This window comes from Diplotaxodon limnothrissa, linkage group LG17, assembly GCF_057381915.1.
Source record: "Diplotaxodon limnothrissa isolate DT_005_m linkage group LG17, D_limnothrissa_male_GT1.1, whole genome shotgun sequence".
Lineage (NCBI taxonomy): Eukaryota > Metazoa > Chordata > Actinopteri > Cichliformes > Cichlidae > Diplotaxodon > Diplotaxodon limnothrissa.
The window spans coordinates 35,693,600-35,716,473 of record NC_140612.1 but is presented as its reverse complement, the minus strand read 5'-3'; the positions used below and the strand labels follow the sequence as shown (position 1 = coordinate 35,716,473).

At 40.4% G+C, this 22,874-nt stretch overlaps 1 protein-coding gene across 2 annotated transcripts in view; it reads right to left on the bottom strand.

The window, feature by feature from the left end:
- cald1a (caldesmon 1a) overlaps positions 1-22,178 on the bottom strand; it is a 67,676-nt gene extending 45,498 nt beyond the window's left edge. For both annotated transcript variants that reach the window (XM_085376136.1, XM_085376135.1), the window contains exon 1: positions 22,097-22,178. The gene's annotated coding sequence lies outside the window, so the exon portion shown is untranslated. The remainder of the gene's footprint in view (positions 1-22,096) is intronic.
- Between the last annotated feature and the right edge of the window lie 696 nt (positions 22,179-22,874).

Sequence of the window (22,874 nt, the reverse complement as noted above, 5' to 3'; positions counted from 1 at the left end):
ATTCAATTTAATTAAAACACCAGGGAATACTCCTATTCCCCTGCAACTGGTGGCTACCAGACAGTCCCAGAACAGTCACAGGGCCCAAGTGGGCCTTATTCAGTTGACCCTACAGCATAACAAGTTAATAGTTAATATCAAGTGGTTAGTAATCACATGACTGGAAACCTCCAATATAAAAGAAATGCCAAATATATGGCACTATTGGCTCCTTAACCAAAACCTTAATTTATCTCTGTAATGTAGTTTCCAGTTAAGCCTTTTAACTTATCACATATCTCTAAAATACTCACATCAAAAGCATCAATAATTCGTATATGTTTAAAATCTCAAATATTAAACAGCTAGTGTGTGTTGACTCCTGCTTGGAACACAATTCAACAGTGCAGCCAACAAGTGCAGACCGTGTTCAGCTATAATATAAAGAGACAGACGGCTGGTTGGTCGGCTATGAATTAAGTTGAGTACTTGGTTCAGAGTATTCAAGCGTGTCATGCAGCCAAGCTTTTTTTCCTTATTTGTCTGTGTGCGCATCGACATGCCACCGTGTGAATATCAACCACAATAGGCTCTGCTGTCAAAGCTGAGGCCGTCAGCCGCGACTATATATTCAAGGGAACATATTAAGCGGCCAACTGCATCAGAGTGCAGCTCAATCTCAATACCATCTGCTTTCCGCTCACACTCTATCTCCTCCAAAATACATTTTTGAAAGTTTAGCTTCGGTTCGACTGAGGAAAAATTTCACTAAGCGTGAGCCGACGATATTCTAAGGCGAAACTGAGTATCTAAAGCCAGCGCAAAGTGAAATGCAATGTGATAATGTGACGACGTTTTTGAAGATTAGGGCATGAAATAAGAACAGGACCACGAATGCTTTGGATATACCGTCACTGTTGACTTAAGATCTACTGATCAGACAAAATCCTCCCTCAAATCGTGCTACAATCTCCTCTGTGCTGACTTTGGCTGTCAGATGGAAGACAAACCAGCAAGGAAATATTTCGCATCAGCGTAAGGAAGAGACCTGAAGTTTAAAGATGTTAAGTTTCCACTTGGTGAAAAAAAGGAGACTCTTGCATTCCCAGACAATGGTTCACATTCCATAACACTTCTCTGTGCACTGTGAATCATACACACTGAGACAGACCAACTGAAGGTATGTGTTCACACACTTGAAGAAAAGCTCAATGGAATACCTTAAATGCATTATAGGGTTAGCAGGTTAAAGTAAGCATTTATGATGTTAAAACGATCACTGAGTCATGTACATGTTACATAAAGTGCGACTCTAATGAAAGAAAATTATTTTTCAATGATAGCTTGGGTTCATTACAAATTAGATCTTATTTCTGCAGCATGAGCATTGCTGCCAGTCATAATGTTATTAATATTATTTGCCTTTGGTAGGGTCTTGGAAGTGTCACCCAATGCAATCTAGTTCAGGGTGAGGGACCAGTTTGCATTGGAAACATCAAGAGACTATGTTAGCTTGTCCAGTTCAAGGTTAGCAGGGCTCCACCCTAGAGTCAGCCCTGAATGAGCTGGCCCTTCTGTGGACCCACAAACCAGGAAGCACTCATAAAGGCCTGCGACATATAATGTCATCAGAATCACAAAAATAGATTATTTTTATTCCAAATCCCTTTAAATCTAAAAAAGTCTTAAATGTAACATTAGACCTTTGCCTCATTTAGTTTGTGCAGATCTATAAATGCAAATAAGCCTCCGTTTCCCACCACTCGCCTACAGCCTGCCCCCACTCTTCCTCTCTATCTGTGATCTCACTCACAAGTCCTCCTGCTACATCAAGGAAAGGATGGTTCTGGTTTACACTGCTGTAGTGTGTGTTTGGCTGAGTAAGAGGGGAAACCCCAGTGGTTAATTTGTAAATCACAACACAGAGAGTGTGCTGTTCTGTTATGTTAGGGGAAAGAAAAAGTAACAGAGCGCATCAATAAATTCAAAGCGCCTGAAGCACTTTAGACAAGTCCTAGCTTTCATAGCTAAAGAAAAATGTCTTTAAAAACAACACTTTTACATAGATTAACACGTGTTTGGAGGTGTTTTCTTTACCTACCATAGTCTTACAAATTGCTTTCACCACAGTTATCGTTATCCTCACTTCAAGCGTCTCTCCATTACTTTGCATGTCAGTTTTGGGAGGGGACACGATGATTATTTGACTGTCCAAACAGCTAATACTGTGCTGTTACTCTCAGGTAACCCTTGCTCCAGTCACCATCTACAAGGTTAGTCTGCAAGTTGATGAATTTGTGTTTGAGTGACTGTGATTTCCACAACAGCTCAGGTGGGAAAGCTTAGTGATTGCAAAGACTGTTTGTTTTACTCATGATATGCCTTTTAACTTAAAATATAATAAGATATTTGACCTTACTTTGAATCTTTTCACTTAAATACCCCCCAACCGGTTGCAGATGGCCGCCCCTCCCTGAGCCTGTTCTACCAGGTTTTTTCCTGTTAAAAGGGAGTTTTTCCTTCCCATTGTCAACAAGTATTTGCTTACAGTTGGTCATCTGATTATTTAAGTTTTCTCTGTGTTACTGTAGGGTCTTTACCCTAGGAATATATATTGTGATACAGTGCTATATAAATAAAAATGTAATTGTAATAAATAAACAGTAAACTGCACACAATATCAAAAACATATTTTTGTGTTTATAACTGATCAGGTCATTGTGTCCATGTCCCCGCATAGCAACAAAAATGATGATCCAAACTACAAAAGGCAAGCGCCCCTGCAGTCTCTAGCATTTATCAGCAAAAAATGTTGTGTAACTTCCACCTTACTTTCTCAAACCGCATGTGTTGTGATAAAGCAGAGATAATAAATAAAACAGTTTCAATTATCTCTCAAAATGACAAATCTTTTTTGGACAGGAAGCTGCAGCTTGATACTTTCTGCATTCTTGCGCTGCGTTTTTTAAAAACAAATGATTCTCAATGCAGCATACTTCAGTCCCGTGTTTTATTTTCCACTGTCAGCGGCGATAACACAGCTGAATTCTGCAGGCTGTTATTGGTTATATATTTTGACTGTGACTCACTGTTCTTTTAATATTTTCTCCTCTTCCTCCAGAGCACATGCATGGGAGTTTTGTACTGTTCATCACACTTTAGGCTGCGCAAGATCCAAAGATATTTTGCCCTTGTTTTTTCTTTTTGCTGAGAGACAGCTTAAGACACTGACAAGCTTCACCGGCTAACATTCCCCTGCAGGCTGAGGGTGTGTTTACGTGTCCTTAAACACCATGCCTGAAGCTAAGTCACACTTAATTTGCAATAAAAATAACACCAGAACACGCCATCCATCATCTGAATCTAAGCTTTTTTGACTTTCAGGTTTGATTGCACAGATGTTCCACCTTAAACTGCAAACGGGTCTCTTTTATTCCCATTTATGAGGAGATCTAACTATATCCGGCCTCAAAATCTTACTTGAAGCTCTTAAAAGTTTACCACTGAAAAGAGATGATAAATTCTGATTTGTCAGCTGTTGATCCAATTTACCAAATGAAATCACTGCTCAAATGGAGTCGATGTAGCAGTTGGCTGAAAAAAGGAAAGGCTATAAAACACTGTCTTGCTTTTAAATGTTGGTTTTAAGGGGTACATTTGCATTAAGAGTTGGATTCTTTCTGCCCAAATCATAAATAATCCTGCAACGTCTCTGTGAAGCAGCAGCGGTCGAGAGCCAATATAATTCCGCTTCAGTCTTTGACTTTTTAAAGGCTGTGTCCCTTTTAAAAGTGCACTTTCAGATGCTACACCCACAATCATGCAGAACTGGGAGAAAAAGCATTCCAAAAAGTACAAATCCCACACAAAATAGGGATGTTTGGACGGCATCAAAAGGCTACTGCTCACTGGCAGTGCTCCATATGACCAAATATGGAAGGAAAAAATGCTGCCTTTTCCCGTAACCAAACTGGGAAAAGGGAAAAAAAGGGAAGGTTTTCTTGCATGCTGTGTGCACAGCGAGATAGAGCTCTTACACTCACTCCGCAGTGGCCACAGAGCTGGCTCCTTCCCAAAGCAGCATGACTGATGGTGATGTCGGACCTGCCGTGACATCTCAGCCAACACTGTCGGGCAAGCGCACACAAATACGCAAACACCTGCACGACTCAGGAGTCATGAAAGAAAGGCACACCAATCTTTTGGCTGCGGTGACGTTTCATTTTTAAACACACAAAAAGCTTTCTTCGCTCTCGCATATGAGCTCTATACCATTCTCAGCAATGCACTCTGAATCTGAGCCCCCTGGAAGGGAACATTCCTCTCTGTGAAAAATCCGCCATCTCCAACGCCACAGTTCTCTACTTCAGTTAGAAACAGTTTATCTGCCCCCAATATACAGAGTGGCTCTGACACTCTCCTGCCACTGCCTAAGAAATGCCTAATAAATCTCAATGCAGGTTTGTCATTTCACAAGAAACTTATCGAAAAATCTGAGATTTATTTTTTGTTTTCCTCCTCCTTCCATCAGGAGGGCGAAAACCCCCCCTGAAAAGAACAATAAATAATGTGCTTGTGTTTTTCCAAAACTGCTTACTAAGTTACTCAACCTTTATATCAAACCTGAAGTAACACTCTGACATCTGAAATAAGCTTAATGGCTTACCTTCTAAGGTGTATATGAGAACATGGATATCACTCTCATGATTGTGTGATAAATGACTGATTTAGCATCTTTTACAGATTTTAAACAGGGATGCAGCTAGCTTGACTCAGTAGGTCTGCTAGGCCAAATGTAAAAAAAATAGCAAAGGAAAGTATTTTTCACAATCTGAAAGGAGTTTCGAAGAGTTTGGAATTTGAGAAATACATTAATTTGGTTTCTGGCCTTGTGTTAGATAAGAATATCTCATATCCCTTTGCTAAACATTCAACTAAACCCAGAATGTGACTGTAGGTTAGCCTAAAAATGCTACTATGGCTCTTTTAAAGTGATTAGAGTGATTAGAGAGATTAACATGAAACACTACATGTACTAAGGTTAATTTCCACCATGGAACCCTACGCTAAAAACTTGTCATCGGTTTAACAGTGTCTGTGAAGCTAGATTTAAGAAAACAGTTTATGGTTATAGTTTTTAGAGCATGTTAAGCATGTGCCATTACTTGGTTGGTCACTGCTAATAGCTTTACATTAGTTTATGTTAGCTAACTAACGACAGAACTACAACTGAGTGGAAAACAAGGACACTAAAACTAAAAAGCAGTAGGTCACTTTTGTGCTGCCCCTGGCTGCAAAAATGGGTTTATGTTAAAAAACCAAGGACATACTGTCCACTTTCACTCTCTGGCTGTTAAAGCAGTAAGTGTTTTTTCACTGTTGGCTAGCTTTGCTGAAACAGCCAACTGTTGGCCTTAATGTTAGCATTTGCAGAACATTTTAGAAATGACAACAGTGTGGAGGAAAACTTGTTTGAGCCAGTTGCAATGGTGGTTCACCAGACAGACATGCTGGAGTCAGACACTGTTTGATCTTTGCTCATCGGGTTGAGTGTACAAAGCGCCACAATTAGCTGGCATAGCAGATGTCCGCAAGATGAAGTCAGCAATATTTTATGCAATAAAGTAATCCTCCTTTTCCCAAGCACACCCCAATAGTTCTACATTTGCTAATTGTGCATCTTTAATAAGAAGAATGGCTGCATCCAGATATGTAAAGAGGGCATCCACGGAAAAACTGCTTGCCGTGCATCAGTTTGTTGCTCATGGTTGGTCACCAGTGGATATTTCAGGCTCTAGGTGACTAGGATGCCAACATCATCTTTTTCCCACACTGGTAGTCGCTTCAGTTGCTCAACTTGAAAAAAGGAGAAATTTTTAGCACTGGACCTACCTACATCTTGTCAGCAGCTCTACAGCAGACATTCCAGGCTCCAGATACCTGATAACCCTCTAACAGATTCCCTATTCTGTCATGGTTGTTGCTTCATTGTTGTTGCTTCAGTAGCTTGCCTCAAACTTAAAAGTAGTTTAGCTTGTTGCCTGCCCACTTGACATCACAAATGCCGCAGTCACACTAAATGGGACGGCAACCTCCTTGTGACCAGCAAAAATTGGTGATTGCCCGGTAATCGCATTGATTTGTTTCCCTTTTGGTGACCAACTGCAAGTAGTTGCAACACCTGTAGCCTCTGACCATGCAAGCTGCAGTCCAGACTTGAACGGACTAAAATCTCTGTCAAGCACATTGGAAAAAGTTTGCAAAGAATCTAATTTCTAAATGCAGACAGATTGCTAACACTTTGCAATCAAGGTGAGCCATTCTGTGCTAAGTGTAACTTGTCTGAGATATGTCTGTTTGCAATAGGGGACTCAACTCAACTGGTTGCCAAATGGTTGCATTCTGGTTATCTTCCTATTTAAAAGTAAGGTTTCTGAGCACCTACTACAGAGCCTTTTGTGCAGCTACTTAAGTTGCAATGAGTGACACCTGGGTAGACCCGGCGGGTTATGGTAATCCTAGCATATTTAATTTGAGGTTCCTCCTCTATAAACCCAATCAGTCTTAAGATGGGAATTTTGACAACTCAAAAAACCCAAATGTAAAAGAATTCGTAAAATACACTTTTATGCGGGTTAGGTCACATGAAATTAAATGTTTTATTACCATGATACTTTTGACAATGAATGTTCTTTGCTTTGCTGCCAAGCAATGAAGAGGGGAGTGAAAAGCGATAAATAAGCCAATCTGGCACTTTCCTCCTCTGTTTGCTCAAGATCCAGGCAGCCTTGGTTTTCAGCGCAGCACCCCTCTTATGTAAGCGTCTCCTTGGAAAAAAAAATATACATCAGATATTCTGGTGCAAATATCCAGAATGTCAAATAATCTCAATAAATATGCACCCCTGCACTTGACATGCAACATTAACAGTCTGTTGTGGAATTCCACAAGGACATTATAGTCAAGCCCTCATCTTTTTGTCATTCAGAATCAACTGCAATGTCACAACAAACATGTTGTGAAGAGGCAATACAGTATTAAAAAAAAGACTGTAATAGCATCAGAAAAGACAGGAATAAAATGAATATATATATGTAATTTCTCCACATCGTTTTCCTGTCAAAACAAAGCAGAGCTCTGAGGAATATAGAAGGACGTCATCATCGAATCATCCAGTACCTCAGGGTGCACTCTGACACTTTCAAGTGTATTAAATGGGAGGTTAAATAAATAATGACAGACAGATGCTCAGTGAAGTCAAAGACAAAGAAGAGGAGCTCAATACAATAAAAAAACAAACCACACAGACAAATAAGATTCCCGGGTACCTATAATAGCCTGACATATTCATTATCATCCCAACATTAGCTATGTGTCAAATGGTATCAGCATTTATAATGGCCAATGAATGAAAATAAAATGTAAATTTAAAAATGTAAGGAGAGATGGGAGAAACACCCTTTAGTCATGTCATGAGTGTTGACGTTGCATAGTTCCTCCACCAGAGGGCACTCTGGAACTCACATGTTTGGAATACTGCCACAAACACAACAGCCAGTTTATCTGATCACACAGTAGGTAAATGAGTAAATAAATAGCTAGAAATGCTAGAAAAATCTGTTTATGTTTTTTGTATCTGAAAGAAAAACAATATTGGGCGATATCAGGTAAAGCCTGCCAATAAATAAGGCTCTTAAAAGAATGTGAAGAAACAAATGGTGTAACCTAATGCCCAAACAATCTATGTATTGTGTTGAAGAAATTTCAACTTAAGTTGAACTATGGCTTGGCTATACTTTTATCTAATTCTATTTTTGTACCACAAGAAGGTGTAGCTAGATATAACTTTTTTAGAAGCATTTTATGGGGATAGCATTTAAAAAAGCAGTTAAACATCACGCTAAAATAATGCCCCTGGTGGCCAAAGTTTTTGTTAAATACAAATGGTAATTCTAAAAAAAAAAGTGTCTTTAAGGTTCGAGGATACCTCTAGCAGCAATGGAGGAGTTTTTCTTTCACACATGAACATGAGACCTGTCACGAATCCCTTCCTCGCCCTTCTCTCATGTCCATTTGCAGCCTGCTCTCGTTCCTTCAGGACAGCCTGTCTTGACACCTGCCTTCTGTCAGAGTAAATGAGGCCCGGGCAGGAGTCTGTGTCTCCTCAACAGGACATTAATCTGCTACTAGTGAGCTGACCGGGGAGACTTGTGGAACCAGAGTGCTGATGTATTGTGAGTCTAAGCACTGCTACTGCTGACACCACAGCTAGAGAACGGAAGAGAGAATATAAAAGCAGGATAGAATTAAACTGAAAAGATCTCAAGTAAGGATAAATTGGTTTAGTTCCTTTTTCTACAGTAAGCAGCTAAAAGATCACAGTTCCAGTTAACAAAAAAAATTAAGCCTGGCTTAAAGGCCTTTGAGCAGGATACTGAACTTTAATAAGAGTAAAGTCATCCTATATACACACCAAAGCTCAGTGACTGAAAAAGTATAGGTGATTAGCAAGAGCCACAGCACCCCACTGCCTCTGGTACACAGGCAATAACATGACATGTTGGAAGCATTAAGGGAAGCATAAAAATGTATTTCTCGTTAAATTTGAGAGGTTCCTGATGCGTTTCTCTAAGGCAAAAACTGGAAATAAAATGGATCTGCTAACATTTGTGACATGCTTCTGGCGCGTTGGATGTGTGGCTCTCTCCGTGGCCAGGGAGAAATTACACTTCGGTGAGAGAAGGGGAGAAAATTGGAAAGATGACCAACCCCCCCCCCCCCAAAAAAAAGAATAAAAAAGAAGGCTGAGTGATTTATGTGGCTGACTCAAACTGTGCCACGAGAGAATGTCTTCCCATCATGCCTTACATGGAAACATGCATGAGGGGAGAGTGAGGCTGAAAGGCATGATGCAATGCCCCTGCACACTGAGAGCCTGTTGAAAACATGACAGCTAAGTGAAAATCCTGCCACGAGTTTGGGCCGTTTTATTTGTTCGAGCAGGCATCACAGCCCTATCAGGAAAACAAAAGGGAAAATGGCTTTAACAGAGGACATATTTATTTAAATCACTCCTAAATATCATAAATCTTTATCTTTCCTGCCTTGTTTTTGCATACAAGTCAGTAAATCATGCGGTGTGCTGCAAGGCTTTTCAAGGGTATTGCATGACAAGGTATTTTTCAAAATAAGGGGCTGCATTCCTGGAGAGAGATAGGAGGAGATTAAGGAGTGAGTGGGTGGGTGGGGTGGTGGGAGAGCAAGATGACCTGACTGAGTAGGCCTATTACTCACACTGGATGTGGAGTGATCCCCTGACGCTGCTTTCAGTTCAGCCTTTGTTGGAAGAAAAAAAGAAAAATCTGAAGGCTTCTTTGGGGAAGGTGCATCTACACAAGTCAGTAAAGAAGGTATGATAATAGAGAGTCTCTCAGCAGAGATCGAGGAGGATGTTTTGCTTTAATTCTTTGACTCTGTCTCTGGGTATTCATGCAGACGTGCTCTCAGTGAATTGATGCAGGACCAAACTGCTTAATGGTGGATGCGCTGGGACTCCTCTTCCAGGTGTGGAGATGAGAATATGCCTTTAAGTCGAATACTCAGAAGACGTTTGATAAATGGGCTTCAGTGGCCATGACAATGACAGAGACAGCATTCAGCAGGTTTAAGTTACTCTCCATACAAGTCTGCTGAGTATGCTTGCACCACTAATGTTTTTGGCCACTTGAGAGGAAACTGTAAAAACAACACGTGACTTTTAAGCTACTAAATGCCACACTGTGAAAGACTTGTATTAATATTTGTCAGTGTGCCTCCGTTTTGGGACCCCCCTAGCCTTCAGTGCACATGCATAGAAGTCTTTTAAGGCAGGGAAAGCAGCAACAAGACCCACAGCACAGAACAGAGCAGGTATCAGTGACAGGTTGCAATCACACAGGCCTAGAAACTATTATACAACCATCTGGTAACCACTGTTTTGCACATGTCTCACTCTGTATATTTTATTTTATTTATTTTATATATTTTATTTATTGTTTACTCTATTTAATTTGTAAAATATGTGCACACACACACACACACACACACACACACACACACACACACACACACACACACGTAGAAAAATATTTAGTATACACATCCAGAAATGCATATACTATTATATATTGTACATATATTTATTAGTTTCAGATGTAGCCATTCTTGTATTTTGCTTGTTTACATTATTGTATTTTGCACAACTCTGTTGCTTGTGAAGCTCGCACACAAGAATTTCACTCACATGTGCTGTACCAATGTACCTGCACATGTGATGTGACAATAAAAGTGATTTGATTTGATTTGATTTGATTTGATTTGATTTGAAGGCTGTGCTACTGTCTGTAAACAACTGTCCAAGTTGTAGTGAAACTTGAAAAAGTGCAACACAAATTAAAGTAAAAAGCTGTGGTAAAGGTGGGTTGCAAAGCAGCTTGGAGCAGCTTGCTCTAGTAACTGTAGGCATGCTAAAGATACTTAAAATTGCACGAGATTTGCAGAATAGTATCAGCTAAGCCATCTAATCACATGAGCATAAAATCAGCTGTTATATGCTGATGTATTATGATTGTGGGCTTGGTTTGGCTTCATAGTCAGAGTGTGAATTTTGTGTATTTTAATGTATCTGCCATCCTAGTCAGCGGGAATTTGTAAATTGTATATCATTTTACAGTAATACTTCTATCAAATGCAAGCGTCACAAACTGAACATTTAAAGAGTACACTGAGGAAAAAGTTAGAATAAGAAGGACTTTGATGAAAAGGCCAAATCATAGCTCTTGACAAAGGGCTGCAGAGGTCAGCACAAAACTCAGCCAAATACACCAATCCTAATCCCAGTCCACCTCCACCAACTGTCGCATGTTATGAAGGGAGCTACAAACACAGACCAGTAAATACAGTAATCCTGTAAAGCACATGTGTTTCAGTGGGTTTGCAGTAACATTTTTCAAGATATCAGAGCACTGTTTTTGAAACAGCAGAAGCACATTCTCTAAGTGAGGGAGCTCACCTCGCCATCCAAAAGATACATTCCAGCCTTTTCGTACCTCAAATCCTTTCAGGGCTCTGCAGGGCTGAGGTTCACTAGCTTTACTCGATCTCACTTTCGTGCATGGCTGTGCTGAATGTTGCCTTATTAGTGTGGCAGCCAGCCAGCTAGGATGGGTATGTCTTTGGCTCCTCTAAATCCCCGTCAAGGTTAAAGGCCCAAACGAGGGTCTTAAGGACTAAAACATGATCCATGTAAGTTTGCAAACGCAGACACGTCGAGCTATGCGAGACTAAGACACATCGTCACACAATTCTTAACACAGCTCAAGCATAAGATGAAGTCTGAGCGATGAAGCCGAGGTGACTATAGCATGAAACCGCAGGAGATCTCTGCACGTACTTGAATACTTCCTTCATGAGCGCTTCAAAGGAAACAGCCTCCCTGAGGACAGAGACTCATCTTTGTGAATGTTAAAGATATTAATTTTCTCCTTTTGGACCAGACATTGGCATTTCACATACTTGCATTAAAAATGATCCATAATCTGTATAAAGCATGACTGTTTAGATTCCAAAGTGAGCCCTAGCTCTAATACCCAGAGTACATAACAACAGAGCAGCTTTCTTTAGACTTGAACTCTGCTGTTCAGGAGAGCTACCCCACGTCTGTCTTCTCTCTTTCTGTGGTTATGTGACTTTGGGATCCACTGCCAGAAATTCCAGGAAACTCTAGAGCTTCACGAGACATAACAAAGCTCTCTCTCTTCCTCAGTATTTGTCTCATTACACTATGTTCCTCTGTCTGCCCCAGCAGGCCTGGAAGCTCTGCAGCTCAATCTCCCTGGGACGAAAAGTAATTTAATTCAGTGACTGATTGACTCATATCATACCGCTATAAATGCTGGCTTTCCTTACTATTAATGCCTATGCTAATTCTACACCAAAGACTCTTTGGACCATGGAAGGCAAAATCCTTGTTGAACGCCATTAGCATGATGTGGCATTTACCACTAAATGAAGGATAAAATTCAGCTTCAGAGGTTAATATATGTGCAGTATTTAAGCTTCTTAATTCCTAAATTTATTGGAGTAACACATATCTAAGACAGGCATGAAATTGTAAATAATTGAGCAGTGCTTTTAGGAGGCTTCTCTTGTTGCTCCGTTGAGATTGCTGCAAGCTTTTTGTAGCTCATGGCAAAACTGGAAATGAGATTTGGTTCACAAAGCAGCAGCGCTTGATGGGAATAAATCCAAAACCACATCCAACAACCCCACCACCACCACCATTACCACTAATCTGTCCAAAGGGGTTCACCCATGTCCTCCAGTTGGAAATTTGTGCTATGCATCTGGGTCAACTCTTTTTTTCAAATGGATAGATGCCAGCCTGCCTGAATCCCCTCATACACATGCACCTACAGAAATACCTATGCACTCACCACCCACCTTGTGTTTATGTTCAGAGCTTGAGTGACTGGTATTTCATTTCGGCCTGCCCCGAGCCCTTTTGCACAGTTTGGCTTGGCCGGTGTACCATTACTGGTCATTAAGTCTAACCTGAACTAATAGGGGCCTATTTTCCAAGGTGGTCTCCCAGGTGGCTGTTACAGGAGTGAATGGCACCGCGCAGCTCAAGGCTCAACTTAGGAATCCAGAATCTTGTGAAAAAGCCGTCGTTGGGATGCAAGCCAGACACCGTCATATATGCGATGCAGTCTCTTTGATAACAAGCACCCATTGTTCTGGGGGTGGTGGGGGGGGGGTCATCTGGGTGTTTTGTTTCTCATTAAGGCACGTTTAATGAGGCCAGTCATAATAGGAACCCTACCCCATCCTTAACATGCACTATATTACATTTGAACCTTTCTCAACATCTGAACAAATGAACCGTCCATTATCCTTCTGGAACCCTGAACAAAATGGAATCAAACCAATAAAAACAACAAGTCAATGATATCTAGCAGAGCTAAATCTATAGAAAACACCTTACTACTCTGTTTGCAGATATCTTATTTTAACATTAACATTTTCATGTTTTAACCGTGCTCAGCTCCAATGTGACATGTGTCATCATTAATCAGAAGAGAAGGAGACATTAGTCTAGAAGCGGGGGTAATTAATCCGCGCTCACACTCCATTAGATGTCATGCTCAATTTGTGCTGGAGAGCTGTGTACTGTGTAAACAAGCAGAGACGATGGGACCCACAGCTATTACTCCTGAATAGCATGGCACCTCAGGACATGTCCTAGTGCTGTACCCCCAAGAAAGCTAAACTTACTTGCTGCATAGTTCAAGTGGATAATACAGCTCAAATTGTAAGTAAAATGAAATGAATCCTTGCCCGTATTAGATAAATGCGATCATGTGGTGCTTTTATAGGAAATTTGTGAACTCTGATGTCTGATCAGAGGCTAATCGTATGCATATGTATTTAGTCATAAAAAAAGTGACTGGACTTTAGCACTGTAGCCAAACTATAAGCCTCCAACAAGGTTAAGCTGCAGTAGGGCATATAGTATGAATCAGCCCTTACTTTAATAAGTACCATTTGGCTGTCACCTCGGCGGCTGTAGAGCTGCTCTTTTACAGTAAAGCCCCTCCAGTACAGAGCTGGGGTTATTCAATAAAAACCTGACTGAGTGTTTCTCCCAATCACCACTGGCAGAGCTCTGATGAGGTAAAAAGCTCTTCTATGCCAGCCTATGTCCCTGCGGAGCAGTGTCTGATTAAAATGGTTTTCTGAGGCCATATTTTTGTTCTCCTTGTCCCCTTGCCAGACCCGAGTTTGAGTACAGAGAGCATAACTGACAAATTACCTAATGCTCACTGAAACGAATCCACAAAAACAGATCTAATCTATTTAAAGGCCTCCGATAGGTGGACAGATGGGAGCAATGTTTTTTTGGGGGGGTGAAATTGGTGGTATCCATATCTCAAAGTCACTGGAAAAGAGAATGTTGAGTGTATGCCTGAACATACTGTACATTTGTTACTGGTAGTGATGGAGGAAAGACTTTGCATCAGCCATTCTGTGATTTGATCTTCACCCTTAATCACTTTCACACCCCTCCCCTCCCCACACTTATCTTTTCGACCCCTCTCCACCGAACTCCTCAGCCGAACAGGGCAGTGACATGTGAAGTGGAAAGAAGTGGTAACAGCGGAGTGGCCTACTAGCTTTTGTACTCACCCGTCCTCTCGCCTTGCTTGTAATACATTCCTGAGCAATCATCGGAGGCCCATATGTAAACGCCTGAGTATGCTTCTGATTAGGAGGCACAAAGAGTACACTCTATAAATGCACTCTTAAACAATTACCACTGCTCCCAACTGCAGCTCCGACACAGGCCTCAGACTGTGCTGCAGCCTATTCAGGTGATAAAGTTGGATGTGGACCATTTACAACAATGTGCCTTGTCTTACTTTGAAAATCAGATTGAAAAAGGTTTGACAAGTATTATGAATGCAAATGCTCAACAAATGCTCAACTATACTTTCAATTATTAAGGACTGGTTTAAAGTTCTGTCACAGAATTTAATGCATAGCCGTTATCCTACAGAAAATTATAATCCTTCAACTTGCTTGCACTTTTTTGATTCACTCTCTGAGCTTCCACCACTGAATGGCCTATAATAAACACAGTGCATACTACCTATCCAGAACCAAGGAGCCCATTTGGTTCTGGATAGGTACAACCAAACCTGAGAGCCAAAGCAGACCACTATCTAATAAACAGATTCGATCTTTCACCACCTTAGCATTTTTATGTGGATACTGGTACGGTAATTTTAAAATCAGATATTATTATAATATTATATTCTTTCAGACATATGAAGCATACATAGATTTCTCTAACATTTGTTGTTATGTATTTACTTGTGACTACTCAGAGCAGCTGGTTGTAGTTCCAACTGCATTGCTAACACTAATGTTGCAGAGTGCCCTCTGGTGGCCAAACTATGTAACGTCACCACTTACCATATTGTTGAAGGGTGTTTCTCCCATCTTTTCATTCCTTTTCAAATATTTATTTATCAGGCATCATAAATGCTGATACGACAGATCGGCAAATAGCTGATAGCAATCGGCTAATAAATTAGTCGGGCTCTAGAAAAGACATTAAGTTAGGTTTTCAGAAATGAAATGTTAAATTAATGATGATGCTGTCGAAGTTGTATATTTGTAACTTTTGGCAACACATACAATAATTAACTAAAGTTTTGTTTCCAATACATCTACTAAGAACTTTTGAAGGGATGGGTGAAATTCCAGAGAAATTAATTTATCCTTCAAGTCCTTAGGGGGTAGCACTTTCTGAAAGTTCAGGAAGTTTAAGGGTGGGGCTTGCAGTACAGTCAGTCTCTGCATTAGCCACTAACTTTAAGTTGAGAGAGATCCCAAAGATCCCATTATGAATGAAGTTATTTCACAAAACTATATGTAAGGACAGTATTTGCTTTTTAATATCTCAGTGGGCTTGCTTAATTTTATTCTGTCTTTTGGCTACGCTGAACATGTAGCATAAATCACCCTTCCACTATAATGAATGAAACTAGCTTAATCGAGCGTAAGAGCATTTTTGCCACAGAGATCTGCTCTGCCCAATTTAAAATACACAGCCTTTTGCCATGTTTAGCCAAAGCACAAGAAAAGATAAATTCCACTTTGCAAACAGTGCTTTAAACTGCAATCTAAACACAGACAACCAATGTTCTTTAGGGACCTTTTAGTTCTGTGGAAAAATTACATGGGACTAAATGTCTGGATATTTTGGCTGAAAATGGTTTTGTAGTGTTGCCTTTGAGGCTTGTTTTCACTGAGTCAGAGTAGTCAAAAGAAAGCAAAAGTTAGAACTGGAACTTTTACAGGCATTTTAAATATGATAACTTCCTCTATTTGTCTGTTATTTGGCTTACTCCATAAACTGATTTATCTCGACTCTAGGAGGAATCAAGAGTTTAATCAAGCAAATGACTGGCAGATTTCTTGTTAAAAATAATTGCTGGTTGCATCCCTAAATACCTCAGCAAGTGTGAGACCCTCTCCTGAGATTTTACATCAATGAATTTTTAAACGCTTAGAACTTGGTTGGAAAAATAACACAACTATGAAGCTCATCCAAAAGCTGAAACTGAATTACAGTAGAAGTCTGACTCATGTGAATATCCATGTAAGGACACAGTGATTGTTTTATATGTATGAGCTAACTCCTCTACCATCATTACAACATGCAAGCTTGATCTCGCTCTTGCCAGTTCTCACTCCCAGGATGGCAGACGTCCAGCACGGCCTCTCCAAGCTGTCCTTTAAATTCGCCTTTCGGCACGTTTAGCGTTTCTACAGCCACAAGCATAAATCCAGCAGGCCTATAACTGACCTGCACAATGCTCTGTCTGTCTGTCTGTCCCACCCCCCGTGTACAATTCATAGGCCGGTTAACCTTGCTAACCGTGTAAATATATGACCTCACTAGTCATATGTTCACACTGAATGGTATTTTTCACACACTCCTCTGGGATTTACATCACCTTATTACCTCCACGTTCCCTTAATTCCACATTAACAAAAAATATGGGACTTTTAAAGTGCGATTTAACAGGCTCTTGATTAGCCCTGTTTGTTTAGTTTTGTGGACTCTTTCGGGAGGAAGACGAAAAGCTGAGAGGAGCAGGGAGGAGGAGGGGAGGTGAAGAGAGGACATAGGAATGGAAAGTTGGCAAAGAGATGAAGCTGGGTAAATGAAAGTTTTATCAATCATTTATTCTTGAGATAAATTTAAAGAAAAATAAAAGCTTAGGAAGGATATATTGGTGCTGAAGGAAAAGTAACGTAACTGCTATGAGAGAGGGGCACACAAGGTGGCTTCTCTGCCACAGGGACACACTGTGCATCTCTGGAGTCCCAGCGGGAGGACGGTGAAGGAAAACACAAGGCCAATCAGCTAACAAGCTAACATAGACATTTCCTGTGCTTGTTTTATCAGAGGAGAAGAAGCCCAAAGGCTAAATGTCCCCTCTCAACAAGGTTGTACACTTCTCAGAATAACCTGCTTTGGGAAACCAAGAGGAGAACATGCAACTTTTTAGCATGACATCAGAAATGCTGCTTAGGATTGCTGACCTCACTCTCACACTATCAATCATCGACAAAAAAAAACAATAAAATGCAGACCACGTGGGGAAAAGAGAAGATTTTTTACCTTTTAAGATATAAAGCAAGGCTGCCTCATGAATTTAATCATCTCCCACTCAAAAATCTAAAGATTTAGTAAGAGCTAAAGGATCATAATATTCCTTTTTTGTGTTTTTTTCTATAGCTATGAAACTTCTGGCAGAGCTTGGCATCTGGCAACTAGCAGATGGTGAACCAATATACCAATTACCAACACTGACATGCCGTGCTGCCTATTATTCAATCTGGCCTTGAGTGATCACACTTTCAAGTCAGAAAACGATACGAGTGAGAGGTTGATCTAACAAACCCTCTCCATCCGAGTGTGACTAAAGCTCAGAGGAATTCAAACGCAGGTCTTTTGTGCCCACATGACTGCTTCAGACGGGGCGACTGAAAGTTAGTTGAGAGTGAGTCTGAAAAGGAAAGGAAGCAAAAGACAGCTCGATCCTAAAGTGTGTTAAAGAACTGCAGCTTGGAAATAGCTATGAAATTGTGGTTTGGTTAAATAGGACTGAATATAGTGGCAAATCTCTTATAGGCCAAGGAAAAAAGAAGAGGAGCAGAAGAAATCTCCATCACCCAAGAGACAACCAGAGCCTAATTGTAGAGTGAACAAATGCCAGAACATCCAAGAACACTTTGCTCCCACTGCACAACTGTTCCATGTCAGTTTGGCTGCAAAGCGAAGAACAACAAACAGCATATGAGCCTAAATTACACACGGAAATGTGTCATGGCATAAGAGATTTTCCTCCTAACATGGAAAATAACAGGAATTTATATATCGCAAACATCTTCCAAGCTCTTAAAGCATAAATAAACATCTTCTAAGGTTTCCTTCACAAGCAGTTAACCATCCCTACCAGTTTTTACCTACCACTTGCTGACCGCCATTACCCAGTGAAATAGTTAAGAATTCTTCCCCAACCCGACATCTGCCCGTCTGTCCAAGCTCACCAATATTATACAACTTAGTATGCGGTTCTGGATGCAGCACATCTAAATTACATGCTATCAAATTCAAAAGGCAAAAGGAGGGGGGAGGGGAACAGCACAGAGTACACTGTAGGGCTCGAGTCCAGGACCAAGAGTCCCCTGAGTGTTAGCTACACATCAATCACAATCACTTCAAAATGAGGTGAACCCCATCCTACTCCTGCTGTTGTCCAGAAGACAAACTTAAAACCTTCACTGACGTTTTTTCCCCCAAAGCAAGTGGTGCTCACACTAATGACAAGGACAACACTGATAAAACAGGAAGTGCTCATTTCGCTTGCGGTTCGCCAGCATAGCGGGGCTGCCTTTCTATCTCATGCCATATTCTTACAACAAACAAATCTGCATGAAATTAAGCCAGCGGGCAAAAACACTCGAGCACAGGAAACATGCTTGACATAGTTTCACTGGTCCGTTATGAGAAGAAACCAGAAAATAGCTCTGGCACCTGCTGTGCAGAAACAATGTATGTTTGGACTGACGTGTCTTCATGTTTGGAAAGTGTACCACATGGGGAGTTTGGGTAAAAATAAAAGAAAAAGAGAAAAGAATCGTCTGATCATTTGTGTTTGAAATTTGCCTCTGTCAGTTTTCCACTCTATTCAAATTTCAGTTGAGACACTTGGTTGAATGCCTTGGCTCAGCAGTGCTAAGAAACTACTGCCTTGCAAGGGAAACTCTGGATTCTTGCTTTGGAATATGATGCTGTGGTGGATTATGAGTATCTAGCATTAGACTTCAACAAAGCAGCCACATATATTACATTCATGTAAACAAATAATTAGCATTTCTTGATTTTAGTGAGAATAAGGCACAATAATCAGCAAACGTCTTGAGTTAAATCAGCAAGAAAAGAAAAATGGGATGAAAAATGAGATGGAGAGAGTGAGCGGGAGCCAGGATACAGTAACTAGAAGCCTTTCACCGCACTGTGCAGCTCAGAGCCAGACTCCGGAAATGCATGGCAGTGTTCCCTACATCCTGCCTGCCCAGCCCTAACCCTGGCCCTCGCCCACACTGCCAAACCCATGTTATCACTCTGTGCAATTACCTCCACATTCTTCTGCACCCATATCATATCGTTCCAATTATAAATCCATACAGAGCACCACATTTCCAGTGTATGGCTTGCAGTCTGATGTGTGCTCTGTTTAAATATGTGTGTGACAGTGTGAACATGCATGAAAAAACCTTACTTTGGCAGTTGTCAGGAAGCACTTTAAAAACAAAGTGGCTCAACTAATCAAACAAAAAATTTTAAAAGCATGATTCGGCGACACGTATATAAACAGAGACGCATAGAGACAAACAAAAAAAAAACCCTAAACATTTGATCTTAACAGTGAGGAGTTGAGGGCTGTATGTTATGATGTGTTGGAAATAGTATGATGTGGGCTGTGTGGGCTCATTGCAAATTAACACATCTGAGTGGTTTGAGTGATCATCTTCATCCAGTAATTAAACCTTTCTAACTTGATAAGAATACTCTCTACTGTGATGACAACAAGCCAATCACAAGGCACAAAGGAGCTTTATTAAAAACAACACAAGCTTTGTTTAATGAGTATAAAAATGGCCTTCAAAGCCAGCGGAGGTATCACAATCTTAAACCTATGTCAGAGATTGTAAGGCTGTAAGTAATTTATGCATAATAAAAAAAGACAGTAGATGTAATTATGTAAACATTTAAATAGATACACATTGTTCGATCAGATCGATAGTTTAACAAGCTTTTTAGCAAGCTAGAAATTGCGGATAAATATTTACATAGTAGGATAAAAGCAAAGGCAGCATAAAACATGGACATAGCCTCAAGGTCAGAAAAATTACGCTGATATGGAAGTGCCTTAAAACGGCATTTTATCTCCAGGTCACCAGATGGCGATATCTGTGGTTGCAAAAAACCCTCTGGTCCTATAAAAGTCTAACCAAATAAAATATCTGTCTTAATCTCTGTAAACAGTTTTCTGTTGAGTTCTATGAGCTGAGTCTCTCATTTTGAATCATACTGAATAAAAAAAAGATCGGCTTCTTCCTGTTAAAAGGAAGTTTTTTCTTTCCACTGTTGCCAAGTGCTTGCTCATAGGGCATTGTCAGGGTTTTTTCTGTATTAATGTAGGGTTTTTACCTTAAGTATAAAATGCCTAGAGATGTCTGTTTCTGTGATTTAGTGCTATACAAAGTGAATTAAATTAAATTAAACTGAATTGAAGTAACAGGCAAATAATGATACAACTGACTATATAAGTAAATAGTTGCACAGTTTGTCAGGGTCTGTTCTGTATGTCTGCTTCTTGGGTCCAACACACCAGTAATCATGACACAACAAAAAGTAACAGATAAATAGTACAAATATATAACTAAAAGTAATAGACACAGGTTGAACAGTTACCAAAAAGGAAAGGATGAATTGTTAAATGGTTAGCTAAAAGAAATATATAGTTACATAGTTTCTAAGAAGTAGTATTTGAAATAAATAAATAGCTATAAGGAATGGATAAGTAATGGATAAATAGAGATACAGTTACCTAAAAGAAATTGTTAATTACAAAAGTAATGGCTAGACTGTGGTATGGTGATCAAAGGTGTTAACTGTATTCCACAGATGAAAAATTTAAATGGACACAAAGGGAACATTAAATGAATGGCTGCTACAGATACCATGAGATGGCTGTGGGGTGCATAAGGTTGGAACTACTGTATTAGAAGTGTGTTATTCATTGCATTCCTGAGGCTATTCCAGTCATCTGTCATCAGGTTGCTCCTGCACCTTATAAGGAGCAGGAGGGCATTCTCCACTTGTTTTCCAAACACTGCGCAACTTATCGGATACAGTTTCATGGACAATTACTGTGCTGTCTGTTTCCTGAAAGTATTTAAAATGGAAAAAAACCCCAAAACCTTACAGATCAACCTTTTGCAGTTCCCTCCACCCTCTTACACTTACCATGCTTCTATTTCACAGATACTACTACGTAATAAAGCTGAGATCAAAAGACTTTATGCCCAAACTGAAGTACAATGAGAGCCGAAGAGAGGTTTTTTTTTGCCTCCGGCGTGGTAGGATTGCAGAGAATGTCATACCTTGAGAAGAGAATTCATTTTTGAGTAAGAAGGCCTGCCCTCTGAAAGACTGCCCTGTGGCTTTGTCTGCAGGAGATGCTGGACGTCTTTAAGACTCAAGCATTAATTAAAAAAAAAGAAATTTAAAATCTTATGTTCAGATTTGATCTTTTGAAGGGCATTTGTTGAGCTGGCATCTATACAAAGTTAGGATAACTGCCCTTATCCTAGCTCTGCACACTTTACGAATGCCTTTCTAAACTAAGGGTGAAAACCACAACCTTCCTTTAGTGTCTGGAGGATGCTGTTGACAGAGAGTCAACATCAACAGGCCAAAAAGTAGAGCAACTTTTTCTTCAAACCAAAAAAAAAAAAAAACTTCCACCAGGCTGCACTGAGTGGCTACTTTGGCGATGAGAAACTTGCCCACCCCTCTTTCTTCCTACTGCCCCTTCATACTTTGTTCGCTAAAGAATCAGAAGGCGTGAGCGCGCATTGCAAGAGCGTGCATACGGTATGCTTTTCTTTATGCATCCCCACAATAAAAACACATTTTTAAAAAAGCTCTCTGGGCCTGCAGCTGGGAATCATGACGTCACCATGCCTTTAGTGAACCAGCAGCGTGAAACGCGCACAAAAGAGGGAGCGGCTCCCAGCCAAGAAATTCCGAAAAGTAAAATCAGCAGCCCATGCGCACAGCAGACATCCAAGTATGATAATCTGCCATCGTAACGCGGCCTATTGCATCATTGTTTTTGTTTGTTTTTTACGTCATCTTTAACTTTCCACCCACAAAAGGTCTGATATCGTCTGTAAAAGTTTAAAGTTGTTGTCTTTTTGCGCTTACCTGTGGATCACGACGGGACAAAGTAGAGCTCTAGAGTCGAGTGAGAGGAGTGGAGAGGAGAGGAGGGAGCCTAGTCTGCAGTCGGGTCCTCCACTACACTCAATGATAAAACCAAACTCAAAGCCCGCTCAAGCCCCTCCCACATTTTTAAGACATACAGTACACATCTACCCTTGGCTGCATTGTACGCTTCGGTCTGTTCTTGTAACGCCGAGACCGAGTCCAAAGTGAAAAACTCAGCTCTCCTAAGAGCTCGTGCAAAACTCCCAACATCTAGAGTGACTCTGGGCAGAAAATGCACACTTTTGGGGGGAGAAAGCCTTCTGGGATAAATAAAGTGTCAACAGAGATCGCATGAGATGTTTATCTTGGACAAAAAAAGGGGCTCACGGTGCAGACCAGCAGGCCCCAAAGACTGCATAATGTGTTGGCAACTGAGTTACAGAGTTCCTTTAACTGCTCACCATTATGTGAGCCATCATAACATGACAAATAACCACAGTTATCAAATTATATAACTGCTCAAGACATTCATTTATGCAGTGACTCTGAAAAGGCATGTGTGCTAAGTAAAATGAATATCTCATTAGCTAATGTTGCCAAGCTATTGACATGCATATGAGTCTTAGTGGGAATCCAATTTTCCTTTGATACTTACTCACTCTAGCAAGAATTATTTTTTTTTACAGATATAAAAATGTCCCTGTCCATTAGAATGAAGTTTTTTCCTACCAGTTTAAGCAAACTCTTGGCTATAATTTAGCAAGATTTTGTCATT